Genomic DNA, 9657 nt, shown 5'->3' on the forward strand with positions numbered 1-9657 from the left:
GTCTAAATTACAACTCAGTCGAAAATTACTTCGAAGGAGCCACTATAATTTAAGATTCGCGTTACATGAACGAGAGTAAAGAAATTTTTCTTTCGTTTTCTTGTCGTTCGTGACACAAAATTCAAACGACACCAGGTTATTTATACACAGAAGTTCGTCCTCTGATTGGTTAGTATGGCATCTCTTTAACATAACTTTCGCTTCTGAGAAGATTAAGCTTTATTTAGCTCACACCACGCTTGGCCTGCTCTTGAAGAAAACACTTTACATTGGCGACAAGATCAGTGATGCATTTCTGCGGGGCACCGTCGTGGCATCCGCTCCCAAAACCTCGCCGAAACAGAATGCGAACGTGCTTTTCGACCTCTTCAAGAGAGATCTTAGCCTTGAAAAAGAGATAACAGTTAAGCTTTTTAGCAACGACAGCTTACTCATGCGATGAAGCCATTGCCAAGAATGACACGAAGCAGAACTTTCGACGGATAAATTATCTTGGGAACTTAAGCAATCGTGGCATATTCTTGGAGTCCTCACCCTCGATGCTCGGTCTCGACTTGGAGATCATTCATTTTTCATCGGACATCTTTCGTGTGGATCGCCTTCCGAAGATTTCCGGTAAGACCCAAATGTTCTTTACAACACGTAAACGTTAATTTTAAGGCGTTATACACAATTTATTTTAACATTTCACTAGGCGGTGTTATTTTCCTTCAAGCCTGTGTTATTGCTGTAAAGTAATTATGCCCCTGTAGCTCTAAGCTTTGGCTTTGTCCATCGATTCTATGCCCTGAAACAAACCGTCGTATCGATTTCAACGTGTCACGAGTTTTAAATCAAGTGCCCTGTCGTAATAATGTTTTAAGATTCATTCTTCGAGATATTGCTTGCTTTCAGTAGCTGACATCTTTCTATTACAATTCCCTTGAAATGTTGGTTTTGACTATTTCGGGCGGTAACCGACTTCGTTGTATGAATATGTTTCACATGGATTTGAATAGTTGCTCCCAAATTTGTGTGGTGAGATGCTCGGCGTTAAACATCGTTTTTGCCCTGTTCTTTGTTTCCAAACCTTCCCGATAATGGGAAATGAAATTCTGCGTTAAAAGATGGCTTTCTCGATCGTTGTTAAGTGTTAAAGAATCTTAGCAGAAAGCCCATCAAGTGAACGGGCGTTAGTGCTGTTTGCACGCAGCTGAATTTCGTAACGTGGCACGAGGCGATTTCTATTAATGTCACAAATTTCCGCCTAGTTAATGAAAGCCGAAATGTTTCATTTTTCGATAAACGCAAGCACGCGTCTTGTAGAATAGCGGCTCGGAGAGGACATAAACGCCAAAGCAGTTTTTCGCCAAAATCCAATATGGCGTCCCGGTAAGGGGCCACGAGGCCAACTATCAATCATTGCATTTGTGGTAATAAAAAGACATTGTCTTCGAAATTAAGGAGGCTTTTCTACGTTTATAAGCAAAATGGACCCTAGCAACATCAAAGTGGTTCATAGGTTTCATCTAAAAGATCTTATGGCAAGCCACGTCGACGAAAACGTTTAGATTTGGTCAATATAGGGCAGGATAATTGTAAAATACTGCTGTTTGTTTTTACTTCTGAGACTATTCTACAACAAATTGCCTTTATTTTTCTCCACCGTGTTGTTTATTTAATGGCTCGGGTTTTCTTTCTCTTTATTTCAGTTTTAGTTACCGTAAACATGTGTTTCAACCTGTACATTTGAGGACATAAAAACAAACACCGTCGAGATCTTCTAAAAAATACGGTATATATCACATGTTAGTCGGTAGATATCGTGGTGTAATTTCCACTGATGAAAATAACGATAAAGAAAGCTGAGATATCAAACGTTCCTCCCTTCCTCAAGACATAAATCGGCTCCAGTTTGCTTTGCTCAATTGCGATGTTCGTGTTGTTTTAGAGATCTAAAAATCAGTCAACGTTTAAGCTTTTAAGTGGTGGATTCCGGCTTTTGAACAACACTAGTATTGTTGGACTTAATATCTGTCCCATTGCGACGAAGAAATTTCTAGCAAAAAAAAAAAAAACACAAGCAACCGTTTTACATTAGCTTGACACTTTGATAATCCTATTTCTCGCTTTCAAGATTTTAAGAATTTTAGAGCAAAGATTCACTGTTATTCAACTGGCGAAGTCTGCCGGTTGATGTTAATGGCATGAAAGGCATCTTATAAACCAATTTGAGTATTTATATTTTTGAGATGCTTGGCTTTTTTTTTTTATTAAACCGAAGAATCGAATATAAAATATGCCAAGACTGTGGATTATATTATAACTGCTTCACTAATCCCAACTACTAATATCAGTTTTGCAGTGTAGCAATGTCATGATTAAGGGTCTAAAGGTATGTCTGGGTATGTCTAAGTACTGTGAAATTATCTACTTATGGCAAAGTATTGAAAGTCCCGTAAAAGAGTTATTAGTAAAAGAACTATCAACTGAGAACTGAAAAACAGAAAAAACAACTGCCGATTGTAGCCCTTCAAAAACGCCATAAACATGTCCATTTGAAAAATGAACTGCGGATTCATAGCAGTGTGTACACTGACTGATTGGCCTGCTTGTTCGATATCAGTACCGTATATACTGCCCAGACCGTGCAATATTGTGCTACTCAAATACTCTCGAAACATAACGCCTTACTTAATGCTTTCATCCTGGTAAGAGCCATTCATGTGTTAACATTGATACTTGATCAGCCAGCCTCCCTTTTTCGCGGGGCTTGCCTTAAAAGGTTTGTTTACACTGTCGAAGAGGCAAATATAGTAAAGACATGTAAAGAAGAGCCAAGGTATATCACTTCTGGTCCTTCGTGATAAAAATAATCGTAATGCTATCTCAGTTATGTATTTTATCTGTCCGCTCAACATGTAATATTGTTGGTGTCTCAAAGGAAACTGCGTTTTTCGATAAAAGTTATGAGGCTTGTAAAGTTTTTAATTCCCAGGCAGCAGTTTGAAAAGTTAGTTGCCTGAAATGATATTTATGGAAATTGTGGAGGGAAGTTCTGCTCTGTTTCCTTTTGTTTTGGAGGCAACTTCTGCTCTGTTTTGAACAAGTTTACAACAAACATGTTTCTCTCAGTCTGAAAAAGGTTTTGTTTTTTGCGTTACAGTGAGTCGTCCCTTCGGAAATTCAACTCCACCACATGCAAAGTTTTCAACAATCAGAGCTCTGTTTCAATTTATCCCCAGCTGTTAATCTTCCGGCTTCCTTCGCTGAGATATCACATTATGATTTTGAAGTTGTGTCTGGAATGTCTTTCTCTTGAATGTGGATATATAATTGCGTTAAACTAGCCTTATTTTAATCCTTTTGCCTTTCATTATCGGAACATTAATTATATAATAACCATTTTTAATAAGCATTTTTATAATAATAACCCCCAATTTGTAGATTTTGAGATATATAATTGCTATAAAATAACACAAAAAAAGCAACTCAGCAATCAAACATTCTCGATTGCGACGGTTTTTAAAAGGTATTCAAACCAACTTTATTGTTGGACAACAGAATATGGCTAAAATAATTGATTTTAATTATTTTGTCTTGAAAAAGAAAGGTGAACTTGAACTGTTAACAAAACAGGAAATGTCTACAAATTTTCTTTGACAATCGTGGCTTAAAATAGAATGTTTGACAATGCTCTATGTAATTAGTGGTTTAGATTATACGTAGGTAAAGGCGTTTATGTTGTGATTTAGGATAATGGCCGGCGCGGCGCGATTTTAAGCTTGGGTGGGTCTGATGTATTTTGTCACGCTATGTTATATTTGGGAACGAAGATCATTACAGGAACAGATTTGACTTTTACTTAAACAGTTATTTCCTCATTTTGTTTCATTATCCTTTTTTTGTAGTAATATTCAGGTTTTGCCTTAATTTTGAAAAATCAGCATTCGCCACCCAAGGAATTCAGCACTCTACTAGAGTAATTTGTGAAAGATTCAGACAAGCAATATAACTAACAGCTGATGAAAAATTACGATATCTTGCTTAAGGCGAATTATTTATAGTGCGGTGTCGAACCTTAGACACGACGGAGCCAAAAGACTTGTATTTTGCCCGTTGCTTTTTTTATTTTCATATCGAACCGTATTTCCTGTTATCAGAGTCCAGAAATTTCAAAATAAAGAAATGGAATTATCAGGTGAACAGCACAGCTTGAGGCCCGTCTGATTAGGTTCAAATTACGTTTTTGTGGATACAGTGGTCTTTGCATCGTTAACTCTAAATTTATAATAAAGCATTATTTTCCCACCAGCGATTAGCATGCGAATTCTCCTTTTAAGATGAAGACATTGCCAAGAAGACAGGTAATTGAGAAAATGGCAACTCGTCAGCTAAGACACTTGAAAGGCTGAAAAAGGATCCAAAATGAAATCCATAAATCTCGTATTGTACTCTTAAATTAACTGCGAATTAAAAGAGCTGCTTTTACACGGTTTTACATGCATTAAACTGGAGAAGCATTGTAAAATACTAGCATTTCGACATTTAGGCTTTCTTGTGAGTTAGTTAGGAATTGCTTTTATCTTGAGAGGGGTATAAAAAAATCAACATTTTGCAATCACACTGATTTGTCGTTTTGTTAGTCGCGAAGCATTATCACTGAGTAATAGTGAAAATAAAACAATAATTTGCCAGGGCTTTGAGCTTTCAGAAGTTACTTTACTTAAATCATTTCTACTCTCTTCTTGCTATTCCAAAAGTCTGCTAGCAACAGGACATCTCCCCAACGAAATCTGGTCAATTTTTCTCTGGGTCCTTGTAAGTATTTTGTTCCGGTTCGGTTTCTCTTCATCCAGCGGATTATATCGGCCTGTTATCACGAAAATGCGTACCATCACGTAACAAAAGGAACTGGACACGCTAAATTACAAGATTTAAGGCTCAGACGGATTATGCCTTAAGTTTATCATGAATTCGTGGAGGTTTCTTCGAAGTTAATTAGGTGTGCCGCTAATTCGACTTTCTAAAAGGTGTTTAGTTACTCGATCGATTGCAGGGCTCTAATCATTTCGACTCTAGCGACACAAGAGAAGGCTTTCAGCCAGTTAAGATTATATGCAAACAGCTAGTGTTCTCTAAACTAGCTCTTTCTCTAGGCAAACCGGCAACCTTAAAACGAATTTGTTTAAAAAGATATGTCTAGAACGGCATATGACAAAGAGAAGGTTCATCAAATCTTTGCAACCAGTCAAGAAAAAAAAAGGAAAACTATGCTACTCTCAGGTTACTAGCTGCCTCACTCAAAGACGGAAAACTGAAACGAAACAAGCTTTATTTTCTTGCCTACCTGGTGCATTTTTTACAGTCACGTCGACGCTGGCAGACCACAAGACTATGGAAAAAGATAAACTTATAGGGATATCGTCAACTAACACGAAATTCTGAAAACCAACGTTGAAAAAAATACATGGTAACCTATAAGGACAATAAATCATTTTTATCTTGCGCCAAAAAAGGTTGAAATTCAATATCTAATAAGTAAATTTCTTCAGCGATCTCTTTTCGTATTCCACGTGAAATTCCTTTGGGGGTCTGTTTTGCTTTTGTTCTAATTTTTATTACTTCTCCACAGGAAGCGAATCACTACTGTGTCGTACCGTTATAAACGACGACACTAAAAATAACTACAAAGACCAAAACTGTAACTTTGGGTAGGACTTGATCAGAAAGGGTGATTAAGGAGTTTATTATTTAAGTGTAAAGGATGTAATTGCTCTTCTTTATCCTTTATCACTAATTTTGTCAAAAAATTCACGAAATTGTGAAGTGTTGTATTTTTAGTTCGCGTTTGTTTAATTCTACAATGATTCCTTATGCATATTTATTAAAACAATTCGCCTATACGACTCTTTTATTTAATTCGCGATAAACTCTTCATTTTTTATGGCCTTTTAAGTTGACTGTTTTAAGCAGTTTGACTGTGTTTTCATGTTTGATGCCATCGCGTAGATTTTAACACATGTAAGTTATGTGTCCTTTCCAGAAAAAAAAAGACAGAAAAACATTTAATTATTCTAGGTTGACTTGAACCCTAGCTTTAGCTTGAGGGCATTAAGGAAAAGAAGAGAAAATATTTAGAACAGCTTAGTCTAGTGAGTTCTTTTAGTTGCACAAGAAACTTAGCAATCCGCCACCGGCCATGTTAGCGTGTGTCTAGAAATACAAGCTGTCAGCGATAAATCATCCTTGATATCGCGTGTTGTTTCATAGCAAGACGTATGGCGAAACACAAAAGACGTAAACATTCTACCCGGCGATATTTTTGGACCGTGATTATTATTTTTGTCTGATTTTAATTAAACCGGCCTTTCGACCATGTGCGTCAAACGTATGTCCAGTCTGCATCCATTATTAAATCCTGATTCACCTGCAGCGAGGGAAATATATTCGCTAGTATTGACCGTTTTTTGGTCAGTTGTTGACTGAGTGGGCAAAGATATCGCGTGAATCATTTTTTGTTTCAGTGTACGAAAAGCTAATTCCTTAAAGGTAGCTAGAAATCGAGTTAGTACCGCTCCTTGCTGATATGCATGGATGTAATTTTGACCTTTATTTTGCTACTGGCCTGGGTTTGCTATTGTGAAAAAATCGACATAAGTTACTACTAGTGAAAAAACGAGGCCTCTTGTTTCATTTGTTCTTTTGTCTGCATTCGATCTGAGGTCTCTCTGGATCGGCCGGTGAAACAGCACATATGAAAAACGTGTTTAGGTATGATTGAAACTGTGGTTTCATAAACCTATTTATATTTTTATCCTTGCATTTCTTTTCTTCTTTCAGATTCCATAAACAAGCATGTCATCCTGAGCGTCGAAAGTGTGAGAAACGTATTTGAAGAATTTAGGTAGCAAGGCAGCTTTCATCAAGACTCAATAACATAATATAAAGAGCTAGAAGGAATACATCAATTATCTTTAGATAAGAATTGTGATTATTTGTCGGCCCTTTAGTGGCGGATACACGAGGCACGTTTCGTCTCTGCCACTTGTATTTTCTTCCACGTTCATCGATGTAAGAAGTACAAGTGGTAGGGAGGGAGTGTCAACAATTCAGGGACGCCATTGGTTTTGATTTTCTGGATCTAAGCCTTAGTGTGAAGTTAATTTTTACTTTAGACAGGGATTAAAAGGTGTAATTTCAGGCTATTTTTGAGAAGATTTTTTAGAAGCCTAGAAACAATAGACATCGCAGACGAGTACAGAACATAAAAAGTGGCTAGACAAAGGTTTTTTGAACCCTCATTCCTCAAGGAGCCGGCGTTGACCGTCCTCCATCGCCTCTGATTTTAAGCTAACTTTACCAGGTAGAGTCGGATGGCAAAATGCATAACTTGAATCAAGTTTTAGGTAGATTTGTACAACAACGTGGTGTATAGTTTTTCAGTTATCTTAATAATTCATTTTCATGTTAACGTTTAAAACTCGTAGATAAAGATATATAGGGGATCAAGAATCTACTCAGTTGTGATCTAGCTCCTCGTCTAAGAAAAACAAAAGGGCAAACTCGCAGGAATTTTCCATTAAAATTGCTGATAGTTGAAGACAGTACAAAGCATGTTCTGAAGATTAGTAAAAACAATATCAGACAGTTCAAGGTGACTATAATTATTTATATAGAGGCAGAAAGACAAAATGCTTTAGTCAAATAATTGTCATTTCAAACATATTTGACAATTTTAGAAGCGAACGTTATACCAGTAAGAACACCAATTAATGATACTAACTCAATACATATATTATACACTTTTTCAACTAATGCTATATATTTAGTGTATTGAAATCCCATAAGATCTCCCGAATAAGTTATCTTTCAATTTTCTGGGCACTTTTGCTATTGATCTATATCGACATTATCATGCAAGGAAACATTAAAGCTACTGAACGAATAAAACGCATGCAAATAGTGAAGTGCCATTACATATTCGACGTAGTGTGAAAAATTGTTTAATGGTATTGGATGGAGCGGCAGTAGTCGTGATCGATCGATAAATGCATGGTAAGAATTAAAAGAATCTATATCTATTGATACATCATGTAATAAGTTAATGTGAAAACCACCAAATAAACGCGTTTTACGAGTCATTTTCTAGCTAGTTTAGTCCTTTCTCTTCGAAAAGGAACGAAATGGAAGGTAAACTGAAACATCTACGGGCCTGCTTACATGATTCCGGAATAACTTTCATTCCGGAATGAAACGGGATGAAGTTCGCACTGCATTATCATGACAGACCGGCTCACCCAAAGGCGTTTTCACTGCGTGGCTTTCGCGCGAGATCAAAAACAAAGCTGGCGCCAGTTTCGCGAAAAAATGTTATTGTGGCCGTAAATGGATACATCTTCAATTTATAAGGCTGCTTCTTTGGGCTAACCAGGAAATGCTATTACGTTTTCTTGCCGTGTTCAAACTGGTTTCATGAGATGCAGTTTTATCTCGGAACGAAATTAGCTTTGTGTTTACATGATACCAAAATGAAATGGCATTCCAGAACGAAAATTTCATACAGAGAAATAAATTGGGATAGGATAAACTCGTTCCGAAATAAAAGTCATTCCGGAATCATGTAAACAGGCCCTAAATTACTATTAACGCCGGGAAATTTGTCCTTATTACATTAAAAGCGCCTTGGGATAATTCGCGTTCATGCCTTGATCGTGATTTTTTTACCTTTATAAGAAGAAATTATAACAAGACGAAACGCCTTAACATGAAACAAATGGACCAAAACCCTACTGGTCCCTGCTGTTACATTTTGACGGGTTTACAGTCAGCGATCTCCTCCTTGAGCCATTTCCAAGTCAGGTTCCCCGTCTAGTGCCCAGGCTTTTCCTTCCTGCTCCGATTTGGTGCCAAAGTCACTTCACCCGTTCCCAAGCACTTACGTGTAGTTTACTCTCTTCCGCGAGAGAAAGAGAGCGCGTTGAGGCTGGAATTGTCCCACTAAAAGTCCTAGCCCGCAATATATAAAATTTGACAAGCGTTATGTTTTTGTTTTTCACAGCTTCTTCCTTTTCTTTTTGCGCAACATTCCCTTGAATGCCCGTTGCGTTGTTATAGCATGAATAATAAACCATCAATTATTAAAAAGGCAAATTAAATATTCAATTGACCCCGGTTCAAGTTACCGGGTTCTATTGTACTTCCAAAATTTTGTGTGGCAGTATTTAAAGGAATTGGGGATGGCACAGTGGTGACACTTCTCGCCCGGGTTCGAATACCTTGAGTTAGACTATCCACAACCTCTCGATTTTTTTTAGGCGCGCCCTAAAAAACATAAGCCTGTTTCAGATAGCGTAGAAAAATATATTGGTAGATTTCGTGCATGTTTTAAGGCAGCCGGATGATCGAAGTAGGAAATGATAGATACAAGTAAAATTTTGAAGAGTTTATTGACACACAAAAAGTTCAAACTAGAACCCTTATATCATTCATTTGATGTTTTTAGTAAACAAGTAACATATCTTTCCCCAAGAGAATAATTTCTAACACTGGAAAAAATAAATGGCTTTAGAGTGGCGCTCCTAACACTACACACTGTATCAAAGCTGAAGACACTTTCGAAATTTTGGTAAGGATCTTAGCTAAAGGAGCATTACTCAGTAGAACTAACGCTTTATG

At 37.1% G+C, this 9657-nt stretch overlaps 1 long non-coding RNA gene across 1 annotated transcript; it reads left to right on the forward strand.

Annotated features, from left to right (window-relative positions):
* The first annotated feature begins 222 nt into the window (after positions 1-222).
* Positions 223-8123, forward strand: LOC144656005 (uncharacterized). Its single transcript, XR_013571237.1, has 2 exons — positions 223-615; positions 6823-8123. It is a non-coding gene; the product is annotated as an uncharacterized LOC144656005 (long non-coding RNA).
* The last annotated feature ends 1534 nt before the right edge of the window (positions 8124-9657 follow it).

This window comes from Oculina patagonica, chromosome 6 (genome assembly GCF_052425735.1).
Source record: "Oculina patagonica isolate OP01 chromosome 6, crgOcupat, whole genome shotgun sequence".
Taxonomy (NCBI): domain Eukaryota; kingdom Metazoa; phylum Cnidaria; class Anthozoa; order Scleractinia; family Oculinidae; genus Oculina; species Oculina patagonica.